Genomic DNA, 26,336 nt, shown 5'->3' with positions numbered 1-26,336 from the left:
AGTATGAATATTCTTTTACTTTATTTATTGTAAGATAATGTCATTATACAACAAGGCTGGTCGAGCCTGTCATAGAATGAAGGAGGCAAAAGTCTAGGAAGGACAGAGGAGAAGGAGAATAGGCAGATTTAAGATGGAAGATGAGGATGACTCATCTCCATGTGACTCTGAGTAGCCATAGGTAGATATGGATACTTTCTAGGGATGGATTTCTACAGGTCAATTTATCTTATCTAGGTGGGCAATTTATATCTTTATCAACTGGTTGTGAACTTATTGTGTGGAAAGACTGTGGATTGAGAATTTAACATATAAATCTGTTTGATAAGTTATTGATTGTTAAGTCATGTTTTTACTGAGCTGTAGAGAACAGTGTGTGAAAGCAATGGCTGAGAGGCAGTTGGGGCGTGCAGTTCGAGCTCTGTTCCCTGCATGTGGTGAGGGCACTCGGGCCCGTGGAACACGATGTGTGGGTACCAGGCTTGGTAACTAGCCACCTAGGTAATTGTGCTCCTCCCCTCACTGGAGCGGCTCCCCAGAGTAAAAATTCTCTTGGGACCAAAAGCAACAGAATCCTTTTTAATTTTTACTGCTACAATTTATCATTTTTTAAAATAAATGTTAGATGATTTTAGAGTCATAGGTTATAGGCACTCATTGCTGGTTTATGCCCTCTTGACATACATAATATATGTGTATGTGTGGACAAATTTTCCAGATCTTTCAAGATGCAAAAATGGATTAATTTGATGCACAAATGTTTTGTGAAATGCTTAGTACAATCAATTAAGTTTGTATGACTTCTCCCTGTATGCTGTGTACAAATTTTACTTACGTACTTCCATATGTAATGTCTCTATATTTTATATATCTTTTGATGTAAGAAATTTCATTTAAGTTTCATTTATTTTCAAACAAATAGCTTCAAATGTAACATGAAGCAATATAAAAATGAAAGCAAGAAAATCCTCATAAGTCTCTTCTTTTTCTCACACACACATAGTGTAAATGTAGGTATGCACTATCAATATAATAATGATTTTAGAAAATATAATGTCACAAGCTTTTCAGGCCAAGATATCCTAAATTATTTAAACTGCCAACCAAATTTAGAAGAGCATCTTTAATGTGAGGTATCTAATTATTTAATATGAAATACTCATAGACTTTGAAAAATTCTACATAGAAATTATATATAAAATCAGTTTGAGTTTTGATTTGGATAATTTTTCTTTTAAGATATATAACATGAGGTTTAGAAATTCTACCATAAACCACATAGGTGAGTCATATCCTCCAATGGTTTACATAGCTGAATTAGAATTTCTGCAAAGTCTGTCTGGGATGCACAGTAATGTCCAGCCCATCTTGGCCACTTTAGAAATATACTGTATCAAATACATTTAAAATGGCAACAGACAGAAAAATAAATGCTGATATGCTTTATTTTGGGCTTATCTATATCATTTATCATTTTCAAGCCTTTATAATATTTTATAAAGTGTAACGTCACTTTCCTATTCTTTCTTAAAGACTAAACCATGGCCTGAGTTTTAGATCTGGTTATAACACACTGTCATAAGAAAGGACCATTTTGTACAAATATTGACTGATAATTTTTTTTTGAAATTTAAAAATTTAAATTTATTTTCTTTCTATTTCTGTGAAGGTGTGAATGTGTTTAGGTATGCAATAGGTGTGTAGATTCCAGGGGAGGCCACAAGGAGTTGCATTCCCTGGAGCTGTAATTATAGGACATTTGAACCACCTGATTTGGATGCTGCAATCTTAACTCTTGGCCCTTATAAATCAATAAGTGTTCATTACCTCAAACCACTTTCTGGTACTTTTTTCTTTTTCTTTTTTCAGGGTATGCATGACATGGCATATATGTAGAAATCAGTGACTCTATTAGATGGTCAGTTCTCTCCTATTAGTATGAGGGTCCCGAAGACCGAACTTTTATCCACTACATCTTCTCACTGGCCCTTCATCCTAAATTTTTCAGTTCTGACTCAATTTTAGATGTATTTCTTTCTTTCATTTTTTTTTATACAGGAGTCATCAACAGCTTCATGCTGAATCATGAAATACATTATTCTAGTCAAACCAGAATGAGAGAAAGTTTATTTATGATCACACAAGAGATGATAAACTAGACAAAGCAAGCTTTTCAGCAATTGAACACCAGCTTATACGGCCATCCCTGAGGCATGGACAGTAAATAAGAGACCTACGTCATTTGCCTATGCCAGCATATGAGAGATCCACGTCCCATCAGGGAAGGAGTCTGTGGGAGATGAGCAGACTGATATGGAACTATCAAAAGGCCAATGTAGCTAGGAAGGACAGAGCAGAACACAGAGAAAATAAAGGCTAGAACTCTATAAGGCCTCCCTTGAGTCTCTAGCTGGATCAAAGCCAGAGACTGTGTAAAAACCTTAACCAAAAGTTACATATTAAAGCTGGTGCAAGGTCAGGAATAGTGTTGGCTCTAACCAGACAAATTAGAAAACTACATAATCCAGGAAGAATTGGGTGGAACACTGTTATTTCCTTTCGTAGTAGAAAAAAACCAGGACAGAGGATGCCCCAATTCTTTCTAAGAGATTTTAAAAATACCCAGGCACTATAAATGGACTACCGAGTAAAGTGTGGAGATACTGATAGAAACGCCAAGCATATAGTCCTGAGGACGTCACAATCAAAAATTTCTAGGAAGAAAAAAATCCACAAGTAGAAAACTACAACTCACAGCAAGGGGGAAATCATTAGAGGGCAAACCATGAGTGGTTGGGGTCTGATCAGTGAGAGGATAGAAAGTTCAAAGCAGCCTTAGATGTCCACAGCACAGATGGAAGTCTGATGAGGTTACACAGAGTCACAGTCTATCTTTACAAAGACAATAATCACTTTCCAGTGTGGACAATACAGTGTCAGCAGACTACAAGGCAATAATCAGAACAGAGAAGTCAGGCTCTCAAGGGAAGAGGTAGGTACAAAATTGTAACAAGGTTGACATAAATTCAAACAGACTTTCAGCTCTGAAGAAAGGTACATACCCAACTTTAGTCCACTCTGGCTCCTTCTACATAAATGGGGAAGAAGGAAATAAAAAAAAAAAAGTCCAAGCTAAGTTTATATTCTAAAGTCTGGGACTCGTTAAGAACTGAGACCTAGTATACAAATACAGAACTCTTTCCTTCCACCAAAACTCACTACACCATTAGCAAAACATATTCACAGCATGTGTGAATCTTGAAAAGCATCATGAACCTGCCAAGCTGTCAAGTGAGCTGGCTAAGATTTTAACAACGTTTCTCGGTTCCTGATGAAAGGTGAGGATGTGGGGAAAGCCACTGCCTCCAGCACCGGAAAGACAGGTGAATGCACAGAACCACACATGTGCATGAACCCCCAAAGGAGGCAGTGGGAGCAGGACACCTGAAGCACTCACTTAGTTCCTGGAAGTGCATTGTTGACAAGTCTGAATAATGAGTCTTATAAGAACCTCATAACCGCCATACTTTTGTGCATTTCAATTCCTATGACCTCAGTGGAACTCATAATGTAAATATCAGAGCAAAAGCCACTTGGCAATCAGAAGGGAAAGTAAACCCTTTTCAAATACACATAAATATCTCAACCTTCTTAATGGCTTATGATAATAAAAGCAAACCAGATCTGACCTTTTGTTTTCCAAGCACGAGTGACCCAGGGAAGAGAAATTCCCAACTCCAGCTCACTCTTACCTCTCTGCCACTCCTGTGGGAGTTCGGTGACTAAGAAACATATGCAAAGATCATATCCCAAAGGCAAAGACCCATAAGAGACTGACCTAGATCCTACTACAGAAGGCTTCTTTCTGCAAACCTTATTAAACCCACACAGTTACATTTACTCAGAACATTATGTTTCACTCTCTAGAAAAAATATCTAAGGTATACTCAAAGAAAAAAAAATTCCCAATAGCTTACAGAATCAGAGTAAGCATCAGAAGTCATGTGAACTTAGGGACTGAAGTGATGCTTAGTTGAGAATTAAGAGAAGTTACAATTAATATGTTAAGGACTCTAGTCAGGTGAAAAGCATATAATAAAGACATAGAACTGTAAATCATGTTAAGGAATCAACCAAAACCATCAAACCAACTAACTTGATTATTTTTCAATAAAATTCACATAAAATCTGATATAATTGAGACAATCCACTAATCTAATGCCTCCCATTCACAGATGAAAATTATAGAAACTGTAAGATATTTTAAAATCTTCAACCCTTTCTATTCTTTCTCCTTTCCTCTCCCCCTCTCCTCTCTATCTTTGTTTATATCTCTTTCTCTATGTCTGTCTCTCTTGTTTTTGAGGGTTTTTTATGCAATCTGAAAAATTAACACCCTTGTGGATCTATTGAAGAAATCCAAAGATACAATTCTGAATTCTGCAATATTTAGTATCTATGAGTTTGGAGAACCATGTTTACAATAATCGAGAAAATGGCTTATTACTGCAATTTGTTTATTTATTTTTACCCTGATGAACCCTCAACCAAGCCTGTTCTTTGGACCTGACTATGTAGAAAAAACCTAGAATCAAGTCCTGTTATCATGAATTCATGTGATTGAGTTTAATTTAAATATTGAATTTAACATGTAATTTGTAGGGTTTCCTAATTACTTATGAGTGAACAGCAAACAGTTTCTGTACAAAGACAGATTTGGAGATAATATAGTCTTTTGTAATTATAACATTCTGTCCCTGTGTTTTCAGTTTAGTGGACAACCTGGTAGATTGGGACTTATGATTATTAAAAACCCTTGAAGTTTTTAGAGAAAAACAGGTTAGAAACACAATGATCCCAGCAGGCCAGTAGGGAGTATGGAACAACCCCCCCCAAATCATAATTAGTTACAACATTTCTCCCTTCCCTATTCTCAATTCAAACACTCCCATACGCCTGTTTTGCTCTCTTTCCTCTCTTTCCAATTTATGGCCTCTTTTTTTTATTTTTAGAAATGAATTATTCTTATACACACATATGGATTATCACATACTCATATTTATTATATTTTGTTATATATTACTAAATATATAAATAAGCTATCTTGTCACTACAATGTTATGCGCATGTGTGTCTTTAGGTCTGACCATTTTGTACTGCACAGATAGCTGTGCACTTTTCTGAGGAAGGCAGGCTTCCTGCTCCCACTGTGCCTCAGTTACCTCTCACTCCTTCTGTAGGATTGAGACTTCTGGGCTTTTCTCGATGTTGTTTGGTGTATTCATTGGTGTTGTCTGTTTGGCTCACATTTGGGCAATCATTTTGGTGAGACTTCATGGTTCTAGCTGCTGTTATTACTAGAAAACAAAGTCTCACAGCAAAGTACCCCATCCTCTGGCTCTTACAGTCTCTGCCCTCTCTTCTGCACATGTACCTTAGGTGCAGGATTGTTTTGTAGTTCTTTCTACTGGGACTGGGCTCCACAGCTCTACATTGGCTGTGGTTTTCTGTAGTTGTCTCCCTTGTGATGGTAAATGTCATAGAGTTTTACTGCTATGAACAGACACCATGACCTTAATAAGAACAACATTTACTACGAACTGGCTTACAGGTTCAGAGGTTCCATCCACTATCATCAAGGTGGGAAGGTGACAGCATCTAGGCAGGCACGGTGCAGGAGGAGCTGAGAGTTCTACATTTTCATCTGAAGGCCACTAGAAGACTGGCTCCCCACATGGCTAAGGGGAGGGACTCAATGTCTACCTCACAGTGCCACACTCTCTCCAACAAGCCACACCTACTCCAACAAAGCCACACCTCCTAATAATGCCACTCCCTGGGACAAGCATATTCAAACTACCACAGTATGTTTTCTGGATTGGGAGTGAATACAAAGCCATTCTGGATATTATGTTTTATCGGTTCCAAAGCATGCACTACTGAGTTCAAAAGGCAGAAAAACTGAGAACATTTTTGAAAAAATTGGTGTATTTTAGTTGATGATTTTCTATTCTCTCTGTTCATCTATTTTGCTCAGAAGTCTCTTGTTTACTATTCATATCTCAGAAATGATGCCGCATGGTCCTGGTTTCATGATTTAAAAGAAATGGGTACATATTCCTAGTGTTGGAATTCTGCATTCTGCTCACACAATATTAACTGCATGCTGCAAGCTCTGTTCCTGGACTTTTTTTTTTGCATCTTTGTTTTTGTTTGTTTGACTACAATTTTCAGTACATTAAGTGAGTCATGACAGCTTACAGGCATATGAAGAATCTCTGAAGGAAAAATCAACATCAATTTACTTCCTAAAAGTGTGGTAGAAATAACCACACTGGGCACTTAGGAACAACTCCTCAAAGGGGTCCTGTATAAGCTGAGGTTTTAAAGTTCATCTGATTTGATTAAAGTGACCACTATGAGGAACAAAGCTTTCTAAAGATAGTTGGACCAAAAAAACATGAATTTAGAGAGAATATGGCAGCAAGCCAGGGCCCACACAGGCCTAGGTCTGAGCTGGTCCCAGAAGGCAGGGGGTAGATATAAGGCTTCATTTTTAACCCAGAAGCTATTATCAAAATCCCTCACAAATAAAAATTGTTTTTTTACCAATGGAGTGTCACTATACAGACCACTGTGAAGGCCAGGAGCTACAGGCCACTGTAGATGGCCCACATAAAGCAAACTCAGTGGGACATTTGTCTCATGATGCTTTTTTACCCTTGTTCTGCTGTTTCGGTTTCCCTTACAGGCCATTTGTGTAGATAATATGGTGTCTAATTTTGTGTTTGTTGTGGGGTGTCTCTGTGTGTAAGTATGTGTGGCTCTGTATCTTTATGTGTTTACTGAGTTTTTCTTTTGGTTCGTTTTCTTTGGTTTGTCCTACCTTGATTTTTGTATTTATTCTTTCTATTTTAATACCACCACCACCTCTACTACTGATTAGATGACTGTTCATATCCTAATGAGATAGAGACAAAAAGAAATGATATTGGATTTGAATGGGTAGGAGGGAAGATCCGGGAGAAATTTGAAGAAATGAACCATAATCAGAATTATTATATTTTTCAAAATATCTATTCTCAATCTTTTTTAAAAGTAGCTATTCATACATCTCAGTTGGACTTTCAGGCAGAACTCTACATATATCAAAGCTTGTGACTTCTGGACCACTATATTATACCATGGAATTTTACCCAGATCACTGTAATAAATAAAACACTAGAAAAAAATGTATCTTGGTATTTAGATAGTGTCTAAATTCATTTAATGAGTAAAGAAGTCCAGTGTACTGACAGCCTGAATGTTTTGACTGCGGATGCTTTCATGTGGATAGGCCTGGGTCTATTTAATATCTAGAATCTGGTCTCATCTTACTGATAGGTTTAAGCAGTTTCCTATTTCTGTTGTCATCGTTATTTTTATTATGATTATCATGTTATTTTAATATTGATGTCTGAAATTGCTAATGTTACTAATTTACAGAGTCCTTATTCTACCTCTACAGTGCAAACTACAATAACATAAACGGATTATATTTACCTACCTACCTAGAATGCCAAGTGAAATGCCTCATGAACTACAGCACTTGGTTATTTCCTCCCAAGAAACAAATACCGTCCTCCATAGAATAGATAATGACATAAGTTTGAGGTTGAGAGAAGAAAAAAAGGGGCGGGGGAGAAGGAGAGACAGTTTCTTGGGGGCAGATGTTTGCTATGGAGAAAGTCACCAAGGAGTCATCAGAAGAACCCTACATTTCCGACTTACAAATTTGATAGGGCAAGATAACAAGGAAAGATACCATTACAAAACGGAGGGTCTAACTGTACAAATGTATCAGCCAACCACGACCCCCTAGTGAGGGTTGAGAGAGAACACAATGCCAATATTTCACTTTGCAATACACCCTCCTCACAAAAACAACTCTGTAAACGACGCATGGCAACTACTTTACCAATAGAGGGCGCGAGAGTCACGCTAAAGAAAAAATTTTTTTTTTTTTTTTTTTTTTTTTTTTTTTTTTTTCGTTTCCACTGAGTGGCTTTGCTTTGGCGGTACCCTTCTGGCTCCTGCTGCATTATTCCGTACATGGTGTGGGTGTGTGGTGAGAACATGTGGTGGCTTTTTTATCCAGCCAAGTATCCAGAGGACACGGGGACTTCATGGGCTCAGATGAAGCCTCATGACCACCTTCAGAAAGTCGTACTTGAAGCATACGGATACTGGATGCTCCAGGCTTGGCATCTGTAGCAGCACCAGGACTTCCTCTGAGGGTTTGCTTAATGGGCTGAATGCCCGCACCCAGCAGGCTGGCTCATTTCCTTCCTGTCTACTGAGTGTGGACCAGCTTCGACCCAGAAACCCCAGCAGCCCCGTCTGCCATCCCCGGAGCCTCAACCACTCCTTCCCAAACACGCTGCAGGCCTCATCAAGGAGGGGATTTTCCTGACCAAGTTTGCCCTTCCTGTGGGCAGCCCCTCTGTCTTTTAAACGCGGTCGCCGCATCTTTAGAGTTATGGCTCACAGCTTCTTATCTCCTAATGTCCAGTTTCTCCAGTAAAATTAACTCTGCTCTCTCTGCTTCCTAATGAGCTCAATGATGAGGCAAGAATGTTCAATTTAAAGTAAAGAGCCTTAAGCACATCTTAATTGCTGAGAACTAAACCAGGGGCTTGGTGTAGCTTAGCATGTGATTTGCCAGTCCGGGGATCAGGGAGAAGACATGTCACTAGTAACAATGACCCATTAGCAGAAAACTCCGTGGACTTTGCCAGGAGAGGGCATGCTGATCAGACTTCTTGTCTGACATTTCTTTTCCTCATAAACTGATTGCCTGTGATCATCTGATCAGTTGAAGTATCTAGAAATGACTTAGTAAAGGGACCTAGAAAGTTCATCCAGAAAACTGTAGAACCAGAGAAGAGTTAGTAAGGAACCCAGAGCAAGCAGACAACCGGCTGGCATTCCAGGGGAGGTTGTCCCTTTCAGGGTGTTTGCCAGTGTTGCTAATCTAGCTACTCCGAGAGGAGATTGCTGTTGCTGGAAACAAGCATGCGCAATTTTGAATACACAGGACTGCATCCTGCCGTGTATAGAGCTTTGGGTGTGTGAATTCCACGCACAGAGATAGCTCCAGGTAATCAAAGAATACATTTACACAAAATGTAACATTTCACACGAATATTGCTCCTGATTCAAATATGTGTGTAATTTGAGTACATATAATTTGCTTTTTAATAATGTCGGTGTTTCTAGCTGACCTTCCCAAACCTGAAGCTATAACCAATTGATAACCACTCATAAGTGACAAATTAATATTTGCCAAAGGAGTCTCACTGGGTATACAAACTTAAGGCCAGGCCTGATGCTTAGAGGTTATGGTCAACACTAAACAAACTCAGTGGTGGTTTTGAAGGGGTTTTTATCATTGTTGTGTTTTTTTATTTGTTTGTTTGTTTTTGTTTTTGTTTCTCAGTGATTAGTCTGGTCATTTTAGTTTTCACTTTTTTTGTCTCCTTTTTTTCCTTTCTCTATAGGCATTTTGTTTACACAACTTGGCTTCTGATTTTGTGCTTTTATGAGATTTCTGTGTTTGTAGTAGTATATTAAGTATGTCTCTATATCAACATGTGTTCCTTGAGTTTTCTTTGCCTTTCTTGTAAATTTTTCTTGTGCTTTGTCCTAATCAGGTTGTTGTTGTTATTTTAATGCTCACTTATTTTCTCTTGAGAGGAAGCAAGAAAGGATGTGGATCTGAGGGAGTGGGGATATGGGAAGGTTCTGGGATGGGTTCCGAGAAGGAAAACCATAATCAGAATAAATTACATGAAAAAAAAACTATTTTCAGTAGAAAAAATTAAATAAAAGTCTGTACTTAATAATGGATTCTTAGAAGTGGTAGCTGGCCCAGCACAAAATCTAATTTGGGGGCATTCTAACAGAAATAAGGAGAGAATAGTTCAGTACATCGGTCTGCCCTCTAGGAAAGTGGTTCAAAGTGGAGAGTGAGGATTGGGAGTTACCACTCAGGAAAGGGCACCAGAAATCACATGAGAGGCCACAGTCTGAGTGGTTAGTCTTGGCTATGAGTACTATATTAAGTACTTTCAGCTGCACAGAAGGAAGAGAAGAAATATGGAAGCATAAGGCCAGGGAGCCTTCAACCCAAATGTTCTTGCTTACTAAATGTCTGAGTTCTAGGTGCTTCAGCAGATTAGACTCAATTTATAAGAATCACTACCGTAAATAGCACACAGAGAAACCACATATGATCCTTAATTATCTTATATGATATATGAAGAAGTGTTTCAGTAAACATTCAAAATGGATTGCTTATCTCTTTATTGGCACTGTGGTCTCACTCTGCCTGTGCTGCTTTTAGTATAGAGGCAGGCACATGGACTCTGTCACTTGGTCCCCAAGCCATATTCTCTGCATGGCTCCCATCCCTGGAGGATTACTCCGCTTGGCCTGGTGCTTCTGACCTGTGTGTTTCTTTACCCCAATTCTCAACAGAAACACAACTCTAAGGCCTGATAGCTTTTCATACAGATTTATATATCAAACTCTCAATCCACAAATCCTCTACACAATAATAAGATTACATCAAATGGACAAAGATGCAAACTGCAATTCTATATGAGATAAAAGACCTCAAAATCCTTAAATGTTTATAGCTACCCAATGTCAATTAAGCCCACCTGGTTCTACTTCATTCTTCCCGATGTCCATCTTGGAACTTTTCTTTTGGTCCTCCTCTTTCCTCTGACCCTCTCTCTCCACCTCCCTTTCCCCACCCAATCACTGACTCTTACCTTTACTTTACTAATTAAAATGGGAAGGCTCTGATGAAGTCCTGAGTAAGTGACTAGGCAGCACTTCCTGGGGAAGTGGAATTAACATCAAAAGATGAATAGTTGAAGGATCATCTACAAAGAAGCCCACATATTATCATAAAAGTATTGCTTTGTCATAAGTTGACAATCATGCTTACATCCTATGGGTAGCCTAGAATGTACAATTAATGTATATAGTAAGAACTGTTAAGCTGAGGAAGGAAGAGGTTTGGGGTGAACATTTGGTCTAGTGACTCTATGTGTCATATTCTGCTCTACATGCAAAAGTCCCCGAGATAGGAAGTGAGAGACAAACCTGGGGAGATCCTGCCTCACTTTAGACTGATGTGTCCAGAAGACTAGAGCAGGAGGTGGTTTATCCACCCATCTGTGGTGGATACTTTATTCCCTTATTCAGCCCCAGAAAAGAGTCTTTTATCTTTTATTTGTCCATGGCAAAGAATCTCTGGAGAAGTTATTTTGTTCTCTTTCATAGTCACCATCAGAATCCTTTGTCAAATGAATGATCATGAGGGAGAGAAGAGTGGAAATTATGGCATACCACACTCCCACTGGCCTTACTTTCAATTAGATTAATTATTTAAGGACTTTTTAATGTATTTGTATGACAATGTAATTGTCATCTATAACACACAGTCATGTTATAGTTTGAACTCTTCAAGAGTTACAAAATATTCCAATAAAATCTCCCTCTCCCTGTCTTTTTTTGAAGTGTGATCAGGTAGCAAGCTAGTGACTGAAGCAGAAGATAGTGAATTCGAGACCAGGATAGACTATATTGCAAGCTGATTCTCTCTCCATGTCTCTCCCCTGTCTTCTATCTCTCTGTCTTTCTTCTTCTTCTTCTTCTTCTTCTTCTTCTTCTTCTTCTTCTTCTTCTTCTTCTTCTTCTTCTTCTTCTTCTTCTTCTTCTCTCTCTTTCTCTCTTTCTCACTCTCTCATGTACACACACGCACACACACACACAGAGTCAAAGAGAGGGACTTTAGATAAAATGCTCTAAGGTGGAGAGAGGGAACTTGTCAGGCAAATCCCCCAGCCTGTGCATCCTTGACCTGTGATGACTGTAGAATCCCTAAGGATCCTTGCCTCACTTTTAGGAAACTTTTCTACAGGTAATTAATCTATTCAATGTATTCATTCATTCTTTTATTTTTAATGGTGTTAGGAATCAAACCTAAGGCCTAATGCATGGTGTTCAGCTTCTTTTGAAGTATGTTTCTTCTTAATTCATTTATCAAATGGCCACTTGGCCACATCCTAGTGTTGTCTTCCTGCTCCTCCCTCTTCCTCCTCCTCTTTCTGTTTTTCTTGCAATATGAAGAGGCTGAGGGTTTTCTAAAGTTTAAATTTCCCTCTTAGCTTAACTCATCTATTTAAAGCAACTTCTCTCTTCCCATGAGCATTCAGTATGAACCCTTATTACAAACCAAGCCTCACCTTCAATAGTTTTATTTGATTATTTTCAATTAAATATTCAGTTTAATCAGTCTGACAAACTACCTTTCACAAAGTACTAGAGTATTAATCAAAGTTGTCACGGTGTCATAAGGATTGCCACTCTACTAGTGTCTAATAGTACCTCATTTCTCATGAGATATCACCAGAATGTGCATTACCATCCATATTTCTATCAACTTTCAAAGCTTAAATGCTCTCTAACTTGCTCTCTCTCTGTGAGTGTGTGTGAGAGTGTATATATGTGTGTCTCTGTATGTATGTGTATGAGTATGCTCATTTGTGTACAGGTATGTGCATCTGCACCTGTGTAACCATCTACCTTCTTGTGTGTGTGCAAATGTATAGAGGTCAGAGGGCAACCTCAGGTTGTTTCTCAGCTTCTACCTACCTGGTACCTTCCCAGATCTGAAGTATCCTCAGAAGACTACGGCTTTTCTAAACTTTGTTATTTTCTGATGTTCCATCAAAACTACTTCCAAAAGTGACCTTCTGATAATCTGGGCTTTTCTAAGATTCACATAGAAAGCTTCTGCCATGTTGCCCAGTTCCAAAGCCATATATAGTTTAGGGTTATGTTATAGAACACCTGCACTTTTCAGTGCCGATTTATCTCTTAGATTAGCTGTTAAAATAAAAAAATACATACCAACCTTTGCTTATAAGCAATATGGCATCCATCTTTGAGACATCTGAACTCTCAGACATTCAGAATCAAGGTTGTCAGATCAGGTGCTTGGAGATGGCTCATTTCCAGAATAGAGAAAACAATCTGGCTATTCGTACATTGAGGATAGGCAAGGGAGTCTATACTAGTGGTTCTCAATGTTTCTCTTACTAATGCTGTAACCCTTTAATACATTGGTGACCCTAACCATAAAATTAGTTTGGTTGCTGCTTCACGACTGTAATTTTGCTACCATTATGTTTTGTAATGTAGACATTTTTGGAGGTAGCGGTTTGCCAAGTGAACCTCCAACTTCTTTCCCACGCTTGGCTTTCCCTGTAGTGTCTTTTATACAATCTCTAAAAAACCTGGACCCTTCCACATATGAATTATTTATTTATTTGTTTTTAATTTTAAAGGACAGAAATTTGTATTTGTTCTTTGTCAGTCTTGTCTTCCTACTCTTCACTTATAATGCTCTCTAATCTACGGCCATGTTTCTGGAAACTCACCCACGGTCTCATGTAGATTGAGACTCATGTCTCCTGTTGTGTTTCTAATCTTTCTTCCTCTAGACCTGTGAGAGTTGAGTCCTGCAGTGTCCTGTGGTTATCGTCTTTGTGTCAGTTGCTACGCTGACATCTGACAGATGGCCTTCCACAAACTTTCACATTTTCAGTTCTTCCTCTCTTTTCTAAGTGCAGTCACTACCTTCTCTTTCTTCTGGAACAACCATAACACATGCATTGCTTTAAGATGTTTATGGCCCATGAATTGTGGTGTCTTCCTAACACTCTGCTATTTCCACACTCTCTTCCATTCTCTTGTCTATGTTCCTTAGGGAATTTTCAGTGCCATCTGTTGGTGTTTATTAGTGCATGCTTCCGGTTGATCAAATCTGTGTCTCCTCATAATGTTTCTGTTCTCCTGTTTTCCCCCATTACCCATGGGTGCCTATTTTGATGTTTATGTTCACTTTTTTCCATAAATTCTCCTTGTCATTGCTATCTGATGTATCATTTTTTTTTCTGAAATCCTTAACCGTTTTTCTTTATTTGACCTACCACTCCATAAACCTCCAGTTCTCAAGAATTGATTTCTGGAGAATAATTGGGCTTCCCTCTGACAGTTTTTCTTGTTTCTTTATGTCTTATACTGTTGTGTATACATTTGAAACACAGACAAGGATTTCAATTTTATGTGCTATATTTTGGCAGAGAAAGGCCTTTACCACTCAATTTGGCTAGCTAATCTGACAGCCTCTCTAATATTTCCTATTAATGACTCATCCTTAGAATTTCCTAACTCCAACTATCTTGATAAGTTTTTCTCTTTGAGGTCTATACAATATCATCAATTCTCTGAACATGCAATGTGGCAATTTGAATAGGAATGGCTTCTAGAGACGTACATGTTTAAATGCTTGGTTCATAGGGAGGAACATGATCAGGAGATATGGCCTTGTTGGAGAAGGTGTGTTTTGTTGGAGGAAATGTGTTAATGCATAGTCTGACCCATATGGTACACTGTCTCCTTTTGCTGCCTGTGGATCCAGATGTAGACACCTTAGCTTCTTCTGTAAGATGTCTACCTGCATGGTGCCATGCTTCTCATTATAATAATGGACTAAACCTCTGAACTGGGACTGTAAACCAACCTCAATGAAATATTTTCCTTTTAAGAGTTGCCATGGTCATGGTGCCTCTTCACAATAATAAAGCCCAAACTAAGACACACAGTAAAACTTCCAGCCAGCTGTTTTAACTTTCTCAGCAGGTCTACAGTATCTAGTATATGTTGGATCACTTCAGCATATTCTTGGGATAGTCACTTGGGTAGCCTGTGGAAAAAAAGGGGGGGCATTCTTCAATCTTCTCTTTATATATGCAGGAGAAAGGACTAATGTGTGTTTGCCGCACTTGAAGTACCTCTGCTGTTATTTTGTAGCTTCTGCGCAAATAGAATACACAAAATCATGTAAGCAATTGGAAAGTAGCAAAGCAGAAGACCTATTGTTCTGTTTACCCATCTATGGAGAAACTGGGAGTTGAGAATTTCCATAATTGTATTGCAGAAAAAATATAGTCCATATTTCCCAACAATGTTTGCCGTGGTTTACTTCCATGACTTTCTTGTAGAACAGCCTTGCTGGCTTCTCAGTTTCTAAGAAAGAGTCTAAGATTTGAAGCTCTGTTAGTACAACTCTTTCTTAGCAAAAGAAAATTCAGGACCTCCTCTTATCTAGCTAGAGCTACTTAGGTCTCTGATTGTCACACCCCAAGCAGTTTATTCATGTATAAATGCATGCAACTTAATAATATGGAGTGGAAGGACTGAAAATACATGTATGTGTAACAGTTAGAGAGGCTAATAGAGTCATGTAAATTTATACCCACAAAAATACTTGTCCGCACATCATAGCATATCCATAGAAGTAGAAAATAGGCCATAAACATTCCAACTTAAAATAGAAATTTTAGATTATTTAATTTTTCTTTCTAATGATACTATTCATTTTTTACTTTTTTTGCTTTAAAATGTCACGTGAAGAAATAGGAGAAGAAACTAGATTCCAAAGGCACATTTTGAAGAAAGAAGCCTTTAATTGCTTTAGATCATTAATTCCTTAGTCAAATCATATCATAGCATGACATTTGTGACTTAGTCTTTTCTCGGGCTTATGGAACCACAAAGTAGAAGAGATAGAACACAGTCCTTAGAGCTGATGATTTTTGGTAAAAGTCATATGGGGAATTGATGGCTCTGAATCTGTGCTGAACCATACATTTCGGTCACATCTCCTTTTCTTCAGAGAAGCAGTTTTTCTGCTTTTTAATGAGCTTGCTGAGGATAGCTGTGGGTAAGACACGCTAGTGACAGTTTCCTCATGAAATGTTGTATCTTTACCATGGAGATGAGCAGCAGCAGCATACGGTTTGGCTTGCAATGCTTGTTCTAACAGGATGCATTAGAAGGGCATCCAGAGTGCCACCTACTAATGTTGTAAAGACTGACACTTCCCATCACATGGCAATACACTGTTCACACAGAATTATTAGAATATAGACACAAATGCAGATGCAAGACAGCACTGGTAGCTAGCAGAGCAATAGATTTTGTTGTTGTTAATGCATTATACACAATGGAATCAAGTTACCTATTAAGTCTAAAGGAGTTTTCATTTTATCTACACGTAGATAACTAGTTTATGAAATATAAGTGGAACAGACTTCCTTTGCCGTATCACCAAATGTGGTGTTGAGGTTTTGCCTTATAATTTGAAAATGTAATGAACAAACAGCAAAACGAATACGACAAACTAAAACCTTTATCTTAATGACGTCAAGAATCAGAAACTTCGTAAAGCTGCGTAAGAAGTTTTTTTTTTATTTTTTTAAACGACTTTATTTTGCAAAACAAAGATAAATGTAAAGATTTTAAACATTTTTTGCTTAAAATTATACATTTTTGTCAGTACTGTTTTTTCAGACATTAAAATAAATTTTACATAAAACCATGTGAATATGTTTTTTAGTCAGTACTTGATTTTTTTCAAGGGCTTGACAGTATGCATTGAAAACGTACTAGTTGCAATAAGCGTAAAGTACATGCAAAACAAAACGCAACATGGAAATAGTCAAAGTCTTCTTGTTTTGTGAATATATGTATATTTTTTGTTTTCTTTATTTCTTGGACTTCATACAGTCTGTGAGTTGTTTCTGGGGGAGTGCAAGCCTCTGGGGTTAGCATCCCACTATCAGTGACTGCATATTATGTCTGTTCTTTTGTGACTGGGTTATCTCACTCAGGATGATCTTCTCTAGATGCAGCCATTTTCTTAAGAATTTGGTTAAGTCATTGTTTCTGGTGGCTGAGTAGTATTCCATTGTGTATATGTACCACAATTTTTGTATCCATTCGTCTTCTGAAGGACATCTGGGTTCCTTCCAGCTTCTGGCTATTATAAATAGAGCCGCTATGAACATTGTGGTGCATATATCTTTGTTGTGTATTAAAGTGTCTCTGGGGTATATGCCCAGAAGTGGAATAGCTGGGTCTTCAGGTAGTACTATATCCAATTTTCTGAGGTATCGCCAGACCGATTTCCAGAGTGGTTGTATTAGCTTGCAACCCCACCAACAGTGGAGAAGTGTTCCTATTTCTCCGCAGCCTCGCCAGCATCTGCTGTCATCTGAGTTTTGGATCTTGGCCAATCTGACTGGTGTGAGGTGGAATCTTAGGGTTGTTTTGAATAAGTTTTAAAGCAGAAACATCAGTTATCTGTTTAATGACAGGGTTTGCTCAGAGGATTACAGTGTTATTCTACAAGCTACACCAGGGCAATAACTCTGAGAAAATGTTTCAAATAGGGATCCTACCCTCAATGAAGTTACTTCAGATACTGCCCACAGAGTGATTGGAAGACATAAAAATTGAATTTATTTCTCTAAACTTATAATAAAATCAAACAAGCTATATTTTAATTGAATAAATTGCCTGTGGACCATGACTTTAGAGTTTATTTTCCAAGGCTTTCTGAAAAGTAGTTTCTAACACTTATCCTGTTGAATGCATTCACTTTTCCTTGTATATTTCTGAATGGATTGTTGAATCAAATGCTTCTTCCATCTCTGATGTCTTTCCTCTGTGGACTTGTCTGTAGACCATACTGTCTATGCTTCCTTTTGTTTGATGGATTCGCTCGTTTCCGGTATTTCTTATATGTTCTTTCATAGGATCTGAATATCCCCACAATTTTCCCTTTTGTGTTTTAGAATCTTTCATCCAAGTTGGTACTTCAACCCCCTGGGCTATCTTTTTCTTATCTAGGTCTTGAGTTTATTTATTTACTGCACTCTACTGCTTACTTGAGTCCTCTGTGTTGTCACTAATCCTTGCTAAAGGCAGTGTTCTAAAATAGTTTTTTCTGATATTTCATGTACATCATTATCTTAAGTCTCTAGTATTAAGCAGTTGTGAGTCTCTGATGATCTCTGAGTACTATGATTTCTCTTGTGTGTGTGTCTGATTCTTTGGAGTCTTTTGTACATCTGTGGACTACGATATGTCCTTCAGTTTTTATTTTTCAAATATTCTTGTTTTATTTTAATACATTTCTTTCTGATATTTAGGTTTTAATATTCCTACAACTTAGGGAGAAATTCAGCTACAGAATGTATACATGCAAAAACATTTGACATAAAAAGAGTCCATGACTTTGAAAGAAAGACAAGAAAGGGTATATGGGAGTGATTGGAGGTAGGTAATGAAAGAGAAAAATAATGTAGTTATAATCTCAAAAGTAGAAGAAATAACTAAATAATTTGTTCAATATTATATACATTTTCAATTAATTGTTTACTAAGAACAAAGGATACTGGTTAATATGTATTTTGTTAAAAATAAATATCTGGGAGTCTCTAAAAGTATACATAACGATCAATGGGAATTATAAAAATAGTTTTTCTTGAGGTGTGACATGTCAAAACAGTAGAAACACACATGGTTAATAACACATTGTCTTAACATATGAATGTAATAGAAAACTAAGAATTAATACATAAAATAATAAATTGTTATTAATTTGTCATCAAATTGATAAAGTTCATAAAAGTTGATTATACTTGACATTGAGGAATTATGGGAAAAATAAGAACTACCCTTCATATTTCTAAGGAGACAAGCAGTGGTGACCACTTCCCTTTCTAGAAAAAATTCCTGCAGCACAGGAAAAGAAATTGGGTATCCCAATACTGTTAGCCATCTGAAAATAAAAATTGCAGAAACATCCTAGATCCTAATTTCTATGAGCTTTCATAAGTAAATCTATTCATGCAATGTGACTTTGGGGAGGTCTTTTAGAGACTGAGGTAAAATATTGTAAACTGTTCTAAGAACATATCTACAATATTTTACCATGTAAAAACATTTTGATTTTAAATAGTCTTATACCCAATATGAATTTGTGTGTTCAAAAGTGCAGAATCTTTCCTATGTCTATGCTCAAGTGAATATCGATTTAATGAGAAGCTATCTGGAGACATTAATTATTACACCCAACTTGAGAAAGCATGAAAAAAGTGACAGTGTACTGTGTAGTTTCATGTTTTTCTGTTTGACATTACCCAGATACTGTTAGTACCTGATGTTCCCATTGTATGTAACCACGGATTTTCTTATTAACATTGCATAGATGCTATTGGTATTTGATGCTGTGTTTGGTGCAGGTTTTTTTTCCCTCTAGGTATTCACCCATGTACAGTAGCTCACATCCTGACCCTCACATTCTGGCTACAGAAGAAACAGAAACGTAGTGAATACTATGTCAGCTTTTGCAACAAATAAGTCCCTATTACTTTAAATAAAAACCAATTCTTTACTCCCCATATGTGCACAGCCATTTAAAAATGAAAATATTGTTAAAATATACTAGCTTTTTAAAACAATAAACTTTTACTTTATTAAAAAAATTGCCATCTTGAGCTGGAGCAAAAAGATAAGCATTTGAGAGTGCTTGCTATTCTTCCCGAAGACCCAAGTTCAGTGCATGGCACCTCTATTGGGCACTTCACAATTGTCTGTAACTCCAGCTCCAGGAGATCTGACACTATCTGCTAGGCACCATGGACCTGCACACACATGGCCCACACACACACACACACACACACACACACACACACATATTCAAAAATAAAAATAAATCTTAAAATATTGCCATCATACCTAGATAATGAAATTTTAGTATTCATTACACACTACATTTTAACGTTTGGTTTCATGTTTGTTCACTTTATTTTTTAAACTACTGCTTATATTTCTATCTTAGAACTGTATTGATTAGTACATTGGAGAATTCTATATTTGTGGATAAAACGTATGCTACATTGCCATGCAGATATTCAAGAATGTAACTATCTTACTACTAGAATAAAAATTTGGCATGGGAATTATATATAGAGGTAATATATTTCATAGTTATTAATATCCTTAAGTTATATCATTGTGATATATTCATACTGGAGGTACTAAGTTACTATATTCATGTTCTAAGCCCATGGGTCTGTTTATTGCCATAAAATTTCTGCAGTTACGTTATGCATTTCCTAAATGGTGGCCTAATATTGCTTAATCCATTGTGATAGTTAATTGACTATTGAGAATGTAGTTTATGTAGCTTAATTTCTAGGAAGGCGGCAGAATGCTTACCAAGCACTCTGAGCTCCTTCCATGAACTGGTGACATCAGGAAAGCCAGCCAGGTGGTTTTGTTTAGTGTGCTTTTACTGGTGTGTTAGGCAGTCTGTGCAAGATCCAGAGCCCAGAGCCCAGAGCCCAGAGCCCAGAGCCCACATGCAAATCAGCTTTCCCTTTCTCGCATAATAAGGCAATGGAAACTGAAGAAAGCTTCTGCTCACCTCTGGTGACCACAGAGAATCCCTGGAATGTTCAGCAGATCCAAGCTTTCCTAAAGAGCCTACAAAGCTGGGATCCAGTTCTCCCATGGAAGCGTCCTTCTCATTAAGTCAAATCATTCTAGACTAATTGCTTTGCAATTTTGTTATAAAGTTATAGCTTTCCAAAATGACTATCTTTTCAATTGAACAATTTTATTTTAAAAAAAGAGATAAATTTACAGATTTTAAGCATTTTTGCTTAAAGTATATGAATACATTTTTGTCAGTATTTGATTTTTTTTAAAGCTTTGATCTTACTAGTTACAATGAGCATAAAGTACATGTAAAACAAGATGTAACTTGGAAATAGTCAAAGTTTTATTGGTGTGTAAAGATGAAGCATGATTTTTCAATTTTTATTTTTTGGACTTTGTTTTTCTTGAACTTCATATAGTCTGTGAGTTGTTTCTGTGTGTTCAGAGCTTTCTGGGGTTAGTATCCAATTATTAGTGACTGCATATTATGTCTGTTCTTTTGTGACTGGGTTATCTTCCTCCGGATGATATTCTCTAGATGCATCCATTTTCTTAAGAATATCATAAAGTCATTGTTTCAGATAGCTGAGTAGTACTGCATTATATAGATATACCACAATTTTCAAATCTATTCATCTACTGAAGGACATCTGGGTCCTTTCCAGCTTCTGGCTATTATAAGTAGGGCTGCTATAAACATTGTGGTGCATGAGTTTTTGTTGTATGTTGGAGCTTCCCTGGGTTAAATGCCCAGAAGTGGAATAAATCGGTCTTCAGGGAGTACTATGTTCAATTTTCTGAGGAATCGCCAGACTGATTTCCAGAGTGCTTGTACCAGTTTATAACCCCACCAACAGTGGAGAAGTGGTCTTCTTTCTCCACATCCTCACCAGCAACTGCTGTCATCTGTATTTTTCATCTTGGATGATCTGACTGGTGTGAGGTGGAATCTCAGGGTTGTTTTGATTTGCATTTCCCTTATGGCTAATGATGTCAAGCATTTCCTTAAATGCTTCTCAGCCATTCAATATTCCTCAATTGAGAACTTTTTGTTTAGCTATGTACCCCATTTTTATTAGGGTTATTTAATTCTCTAGTATCTAGCTTCTTGAGTTCTGTGTACACCTTGGATATTAGGCCTCTAACAGATGCGTGGTTGGTTAAGATCTCTCCCTGCTCTGTTGGCAGCCCTTTGTTTTCTTGACAGTGTCCTTAGTCTTACAGAAACTATGCAATCTCATTAAGTTCTATTTGTCGTTATTTGACCTTAGAACACAGCCATTGGTGTTCTGTTCAGGAAATTTCTCCTGTGCCTATGTGTTCTAAGGTTTTCCCTACTTTCTCTTCTAATAGTTTCAGTGTACCTGGTTTAATGTGGAGATCTTTGATCCACTTGCACTTGAATGTTTTACAAGGAGATAAGGGACTATTTTCATTCTTCTGCATGCTGAGTGACAGTTGGACCAACACCATTTGCTGAAGAGGCTGTCCTTTTTCCATTGAACGTTTACAGCTCCTTTGTCAAAAATCAGGTGACCATATATGTAAGAGTTCATTTCTGGGTCTTTTATTCTATTCCACTGATTCACATGCCTATCTCTGTACCAGTACCATGCAGTTTTTAATACAATTGCTTTGTAATATAGCTTCAGGTCAGGGATGGTGATTCCCGCAGATGTTTTCTTGTTGTTCAGGATGGATTTCTCTATTCTAGGTATTTTGTTATTCCAGATGAAATTGCATTGTTCTTTCCAACTCTATGAGGAATTGGGTTGGAATTTTGATGGGGATTGCATTGAATTTGTAGATTGCTTTTGGTAAGATGGTCATTTTTACAATGTTGATCCTTCTAATCCATGAGCTTGGGAGATCTTTCCATTTTCTGAGATCTTCCTTGATTTCCTTCTTCTGAGATTTGTAGTTCCTGTTATACAGGGCTTTCACTTGCTTAGTTAGAGTCACACCAAGGTATTTTATATTGTTTGTGATGGGTATCTTTACCGTAATTTCTTTCTCTGCATCTTTGTCCTTTGAGTAGAGGAAGGCTACTGATTTGTTTGAGTTAATTTTATATCCATCCACTTTGCTGAACTTGTTTATCAGCTGTAGTAGTTCTCTGGTGGAATTTTTGTGGTCACTTACATACACTATCATGTCATCTGCAAACAGTTATATTTTTACTTCTTCCTTTCCAATTTGTATCCCTTTCATTTCCTTATGCTGTCTAATTGTTCAAGCCAGGACTTCCAGTAATATGTTGAATAGTTAGGGGGAGAGGTGGCAGCCTTGTCGAGTCCCTGATTTTAGTGGGATTGCTTCAAGTTTCTAACTGTTAAGTTTGATGTTGGCTATTGGTTTGCTCTATATTGCTTTTATTATGTTTAGGTATGGACCTTGGAATCCTGGTCTTTCAAGACTTTTAACATGAAGTGGTGTTGAGGTTTCCCACTATTACTTTGTGGGGTGCACTGTATTTTTTGAGATTTAGTAGGGTTTTTCTTATGAATATGGGTGCTCTTGTATTTAGAGCATAGACGTTAAGGATTGAGAGTTCCTCCTGACAAATTTTCCTTGTAATGAGTAAAATTTGTCCTTCCTTATATTTTTTGATAACTTTTGGTTGAAAATCTACTTTATTTGACATTAGAAAGGCTACTCCAGCTTCTTCCTTGGGGCCATTTGCTTGGAAGGTTTTTTCCCCCAACTTTTAGTGTGAGATGGTGTCTGTTTTGTCTCTGAGATGAGTTTCCTGTATGCAGCAAAATGCTGAATTCTGATTATGTATCTAGTCTGATAGCCTATGTCTTTTTACTGGGGAATTGAGTTCATTTATGTTAACAGATATTAAGGAATAGTGGTTGCTGTTTCCTGCTGTTTTTGCTTTCAGAGGTAGAGTTGTGTTTGTGTGTCTTTCTTCTTTTGGTTTTCTTGCTTAGGTATTTTCTTATTTTTACTAGGATGTAGCTTCCTTCCTTTTATTGGGTTTTCCACCTATAATTCGTTGTAGTGCTGGGTTTGTGGTCAGATATTGTGTAAATTTAGATTTGTCTTGAAATATCTTCATCTCTCCATCTATGGTGATTGAAAAATTTTCTGGGTATAGCAGCTTGGACTGACACTTGTGTTCTCTTAGGGTTTGCATGATGTCTGTCTAGGATCTTCTAGCTTTCATAGTCTCTGCTGAGAATTCGGGTATGATTCTGATTGGTCTGCCTTTATATGTTACATAACCGTTTTTTCCTTTGCTTTTAGTATTCTTTCTTTGCTTTGGACACTTGGCATTTTGACTATTATGTGTTGGGAGGAATTTCTTTTCTGGTCCACTCAATTTGGCTTTCTGTAGGCTTGTTTTATACTCATGGTCATCTCATTCTTAAGGGTAGGGAAGTGTTCTATGATTTTGTTGAAGATATTTATTGTGCCTCTTAGTTGTTATTCTTCTCCTTCTTCTATTCCCATTATCCTTAGGTTTGGTCTTCTCATTGTGTCCTGGATCTCCTGGACATTTTGGGTTAGGAGCTTTTTGGCTTTTGCATCTTTTCTGACACTTTTGTCTATGTTTACAATGTTGTCTTCTGCCCCTGATATTCTCTCTTCCCTCTCTTGTGGTCTGTTGGAGATGCTTGCATCTGTGACTCGTGATTTCTTTTTTAGGTTTTCTACCTCCAGGCTTGTCTCTTTTAGTGTTTTCTTTATTGTTTCCCTTTCCAATTTAAATTCCTTCTTCAATTTCTTCATCTCTTTGGTTCTGTTTTCCTCTAGTTCTTTGATTTCTTTGAGTGTTTTTCATGTTTCCTCTTTAGAAGCTTTTCTTTCTTTATGCTTTTCCTCACATTCTCGTTTAAAGATCTCCATTATTATCCTGAGGTATGATTTCAGGTCTGAGTCTCCTTTTTCTGGTGTGTTTGGCATTCTGCTATTTGCTGTGATGGGAGATGGGTTCTGATGTTACCAGGTTTTATAGGTTTCCATTGGGTACGTTATTTCACTTTCCTCTTTCCATCTTGTTGTCTGTGATTATACGTGGTCTTGTCAGTGATTGGTTCCAATTCTTCCGTGTACCTGGCCTGTGTCCCTGGATCCCAGCTGTTTTAGGTGGTAGATGCTTGAGATTTTGTGCAGCATGCAAGGGTCTTCTGGGTGGACCCGAGTCTCTAGGATAGAGTACCTGCTCCTCTGGACCACCAGGAGTGCTCCACCTACTGAGTGCTAGGCCTAGCTCTCTCTGTGCCCTGGCTACTTGCAACACAGTCTTGCCAGGCCTGTGTCCCTGGATCTCTGCTGTTCATGGTGGCAAATGGCCTGAGCATTTGGTCTGCAAGAAAGGGCCTTCCAGGTGGAAACAGAGTGCCTATGGCAGAGTTCCTGCTACCCTGAATCACTTGGGGGCTGTGCTTTCCCTGCACCAGGCCTATCCCTCTCAGTGGCCTGGATGCATGTAGTACAGTCTTACCAGGTCTGCGTCCCTGGATCTCTGCTGTTCTGGGTGGCAAATGGCCTGAGAGTTTGTTCTGCATGCAAGGGCTTTGTGGGTGGAAACCGATTCCCTACGGTAGAGATACTGTACCCCTGAACCATCCGGGATGGGGGGGCGCTTTCTGTGCGCTCCAAGCAGACCTCTCAGTGTTTTGGCTATTCACAGTGCAGTCTCACCAGGCCTGCTCCCTGAACCTACAGTGGCCGTGCTTTCCCGCATGCCAAGCCTAGCCCTCTCTGCTCCCTGGCTACTCGCAGCGCAGTCTCACCAGGCCTGCGTCCCTGAATCTCTGCCGTTCCTGGTAGCCCAAAATGACTATTTCTATAAGGTATGTGTGAGAATCTCCTGAGTAGATCTGAGTATTAACATTCAAAGAAGCGTTAGATGATAGAACATTCAGCTAACTTTTGTGGATATTCTGTGTGTGGACCTACATGCCAGCAATATCAATCTTTTTCTTTAAAGTCAGTTTTATCCGGTAAAAATTTTAAATTTTTAAATTTCATCTTCTTTCGGACCTGAGTCCAGCTTCCTCTCCATCTGCTTTTCCCTGCCCCACCCCACCTCTCTCTCCCTCAGGTCTTTCATTCAACTTGTCTACACTCAGTAAAGAGCAGGTCTCCCAGGGACATTAACTCCACAGAGCACATTAAGACACAATAAGACCAGACACAAACATTCACATTGAGGCTGCACAAGGGAACCCAGGAGGAAAAACAACAACAACAATAAAATCCCAAGAGCAGGCAAGAGAATCAAAGAAACTCTACTCTCACTGTTAGGGGTCAAAAATCACTAAGCCACCAATCATAACATATATGCAGAGGGCCTAGCTCTGTTACTGCCATTTCAGCCTCTAAGATCCTCCATGCACCCTGCTTAGTTGACTACACAGGCTATGATCTCCTTATATTCTTACCATCTGGACTCTCACAATTCCCCCTCCTCATTCTCTTACTGGTTCCCATATCTCCAAGATGGATACCTTCAATCTAGCTTCACTTTTCCCTGAGTTCCCAGTGTTTGACTGCATTTGGGTCTCTGCATTTTTGTATGGGAGACGAGGCACCAATTCATAGGTATAGAAGAACAGCATCATTAGGAATCACTTTATTTTTGTTGTTGTTTTTTTGTTTTGTTTTGTTTTGTTTTTGTCAAGCATGTTTGGCTCTATCCTAGGTCTCTGGTCTGTTTAGCCTGCAGTTTCTGGAAATCTAGGCCATGTGTGCCTCAAATGACACAAGCCACTGGTTGGCTACTCTTAGAAGTCCTGTCCACCACTGCCTTAGCACATCTTGAAGGAAGGTCAGAGTGCAGGTCAAAGGGTTTTTGGCTGGGTTTTTGTCCCAGTGACACTGATTATTATGGCATAGCTCCTTATTCAATTAACATTGCATCCTTACAAGAGAAGATTTTTAGAAGTCTTATTTTTAGTTCCTAGGAGAGG

This window comes from Micromys minutus (assembly GCF_963924665.1).
Source record: "Micromys minutus genome assembly, chromosome: 4".
Classification (NCBI taxonomy): Eukaryota; Metazoa; Chordata; class Mammalia; order Rodentia; family Muridae; genus Micromys; species Micromys minutus.
The sequence above is the reverse complement of the archived record's forward strand: the minus strand, read 5'-3'. Positions refer to the sequence as shown.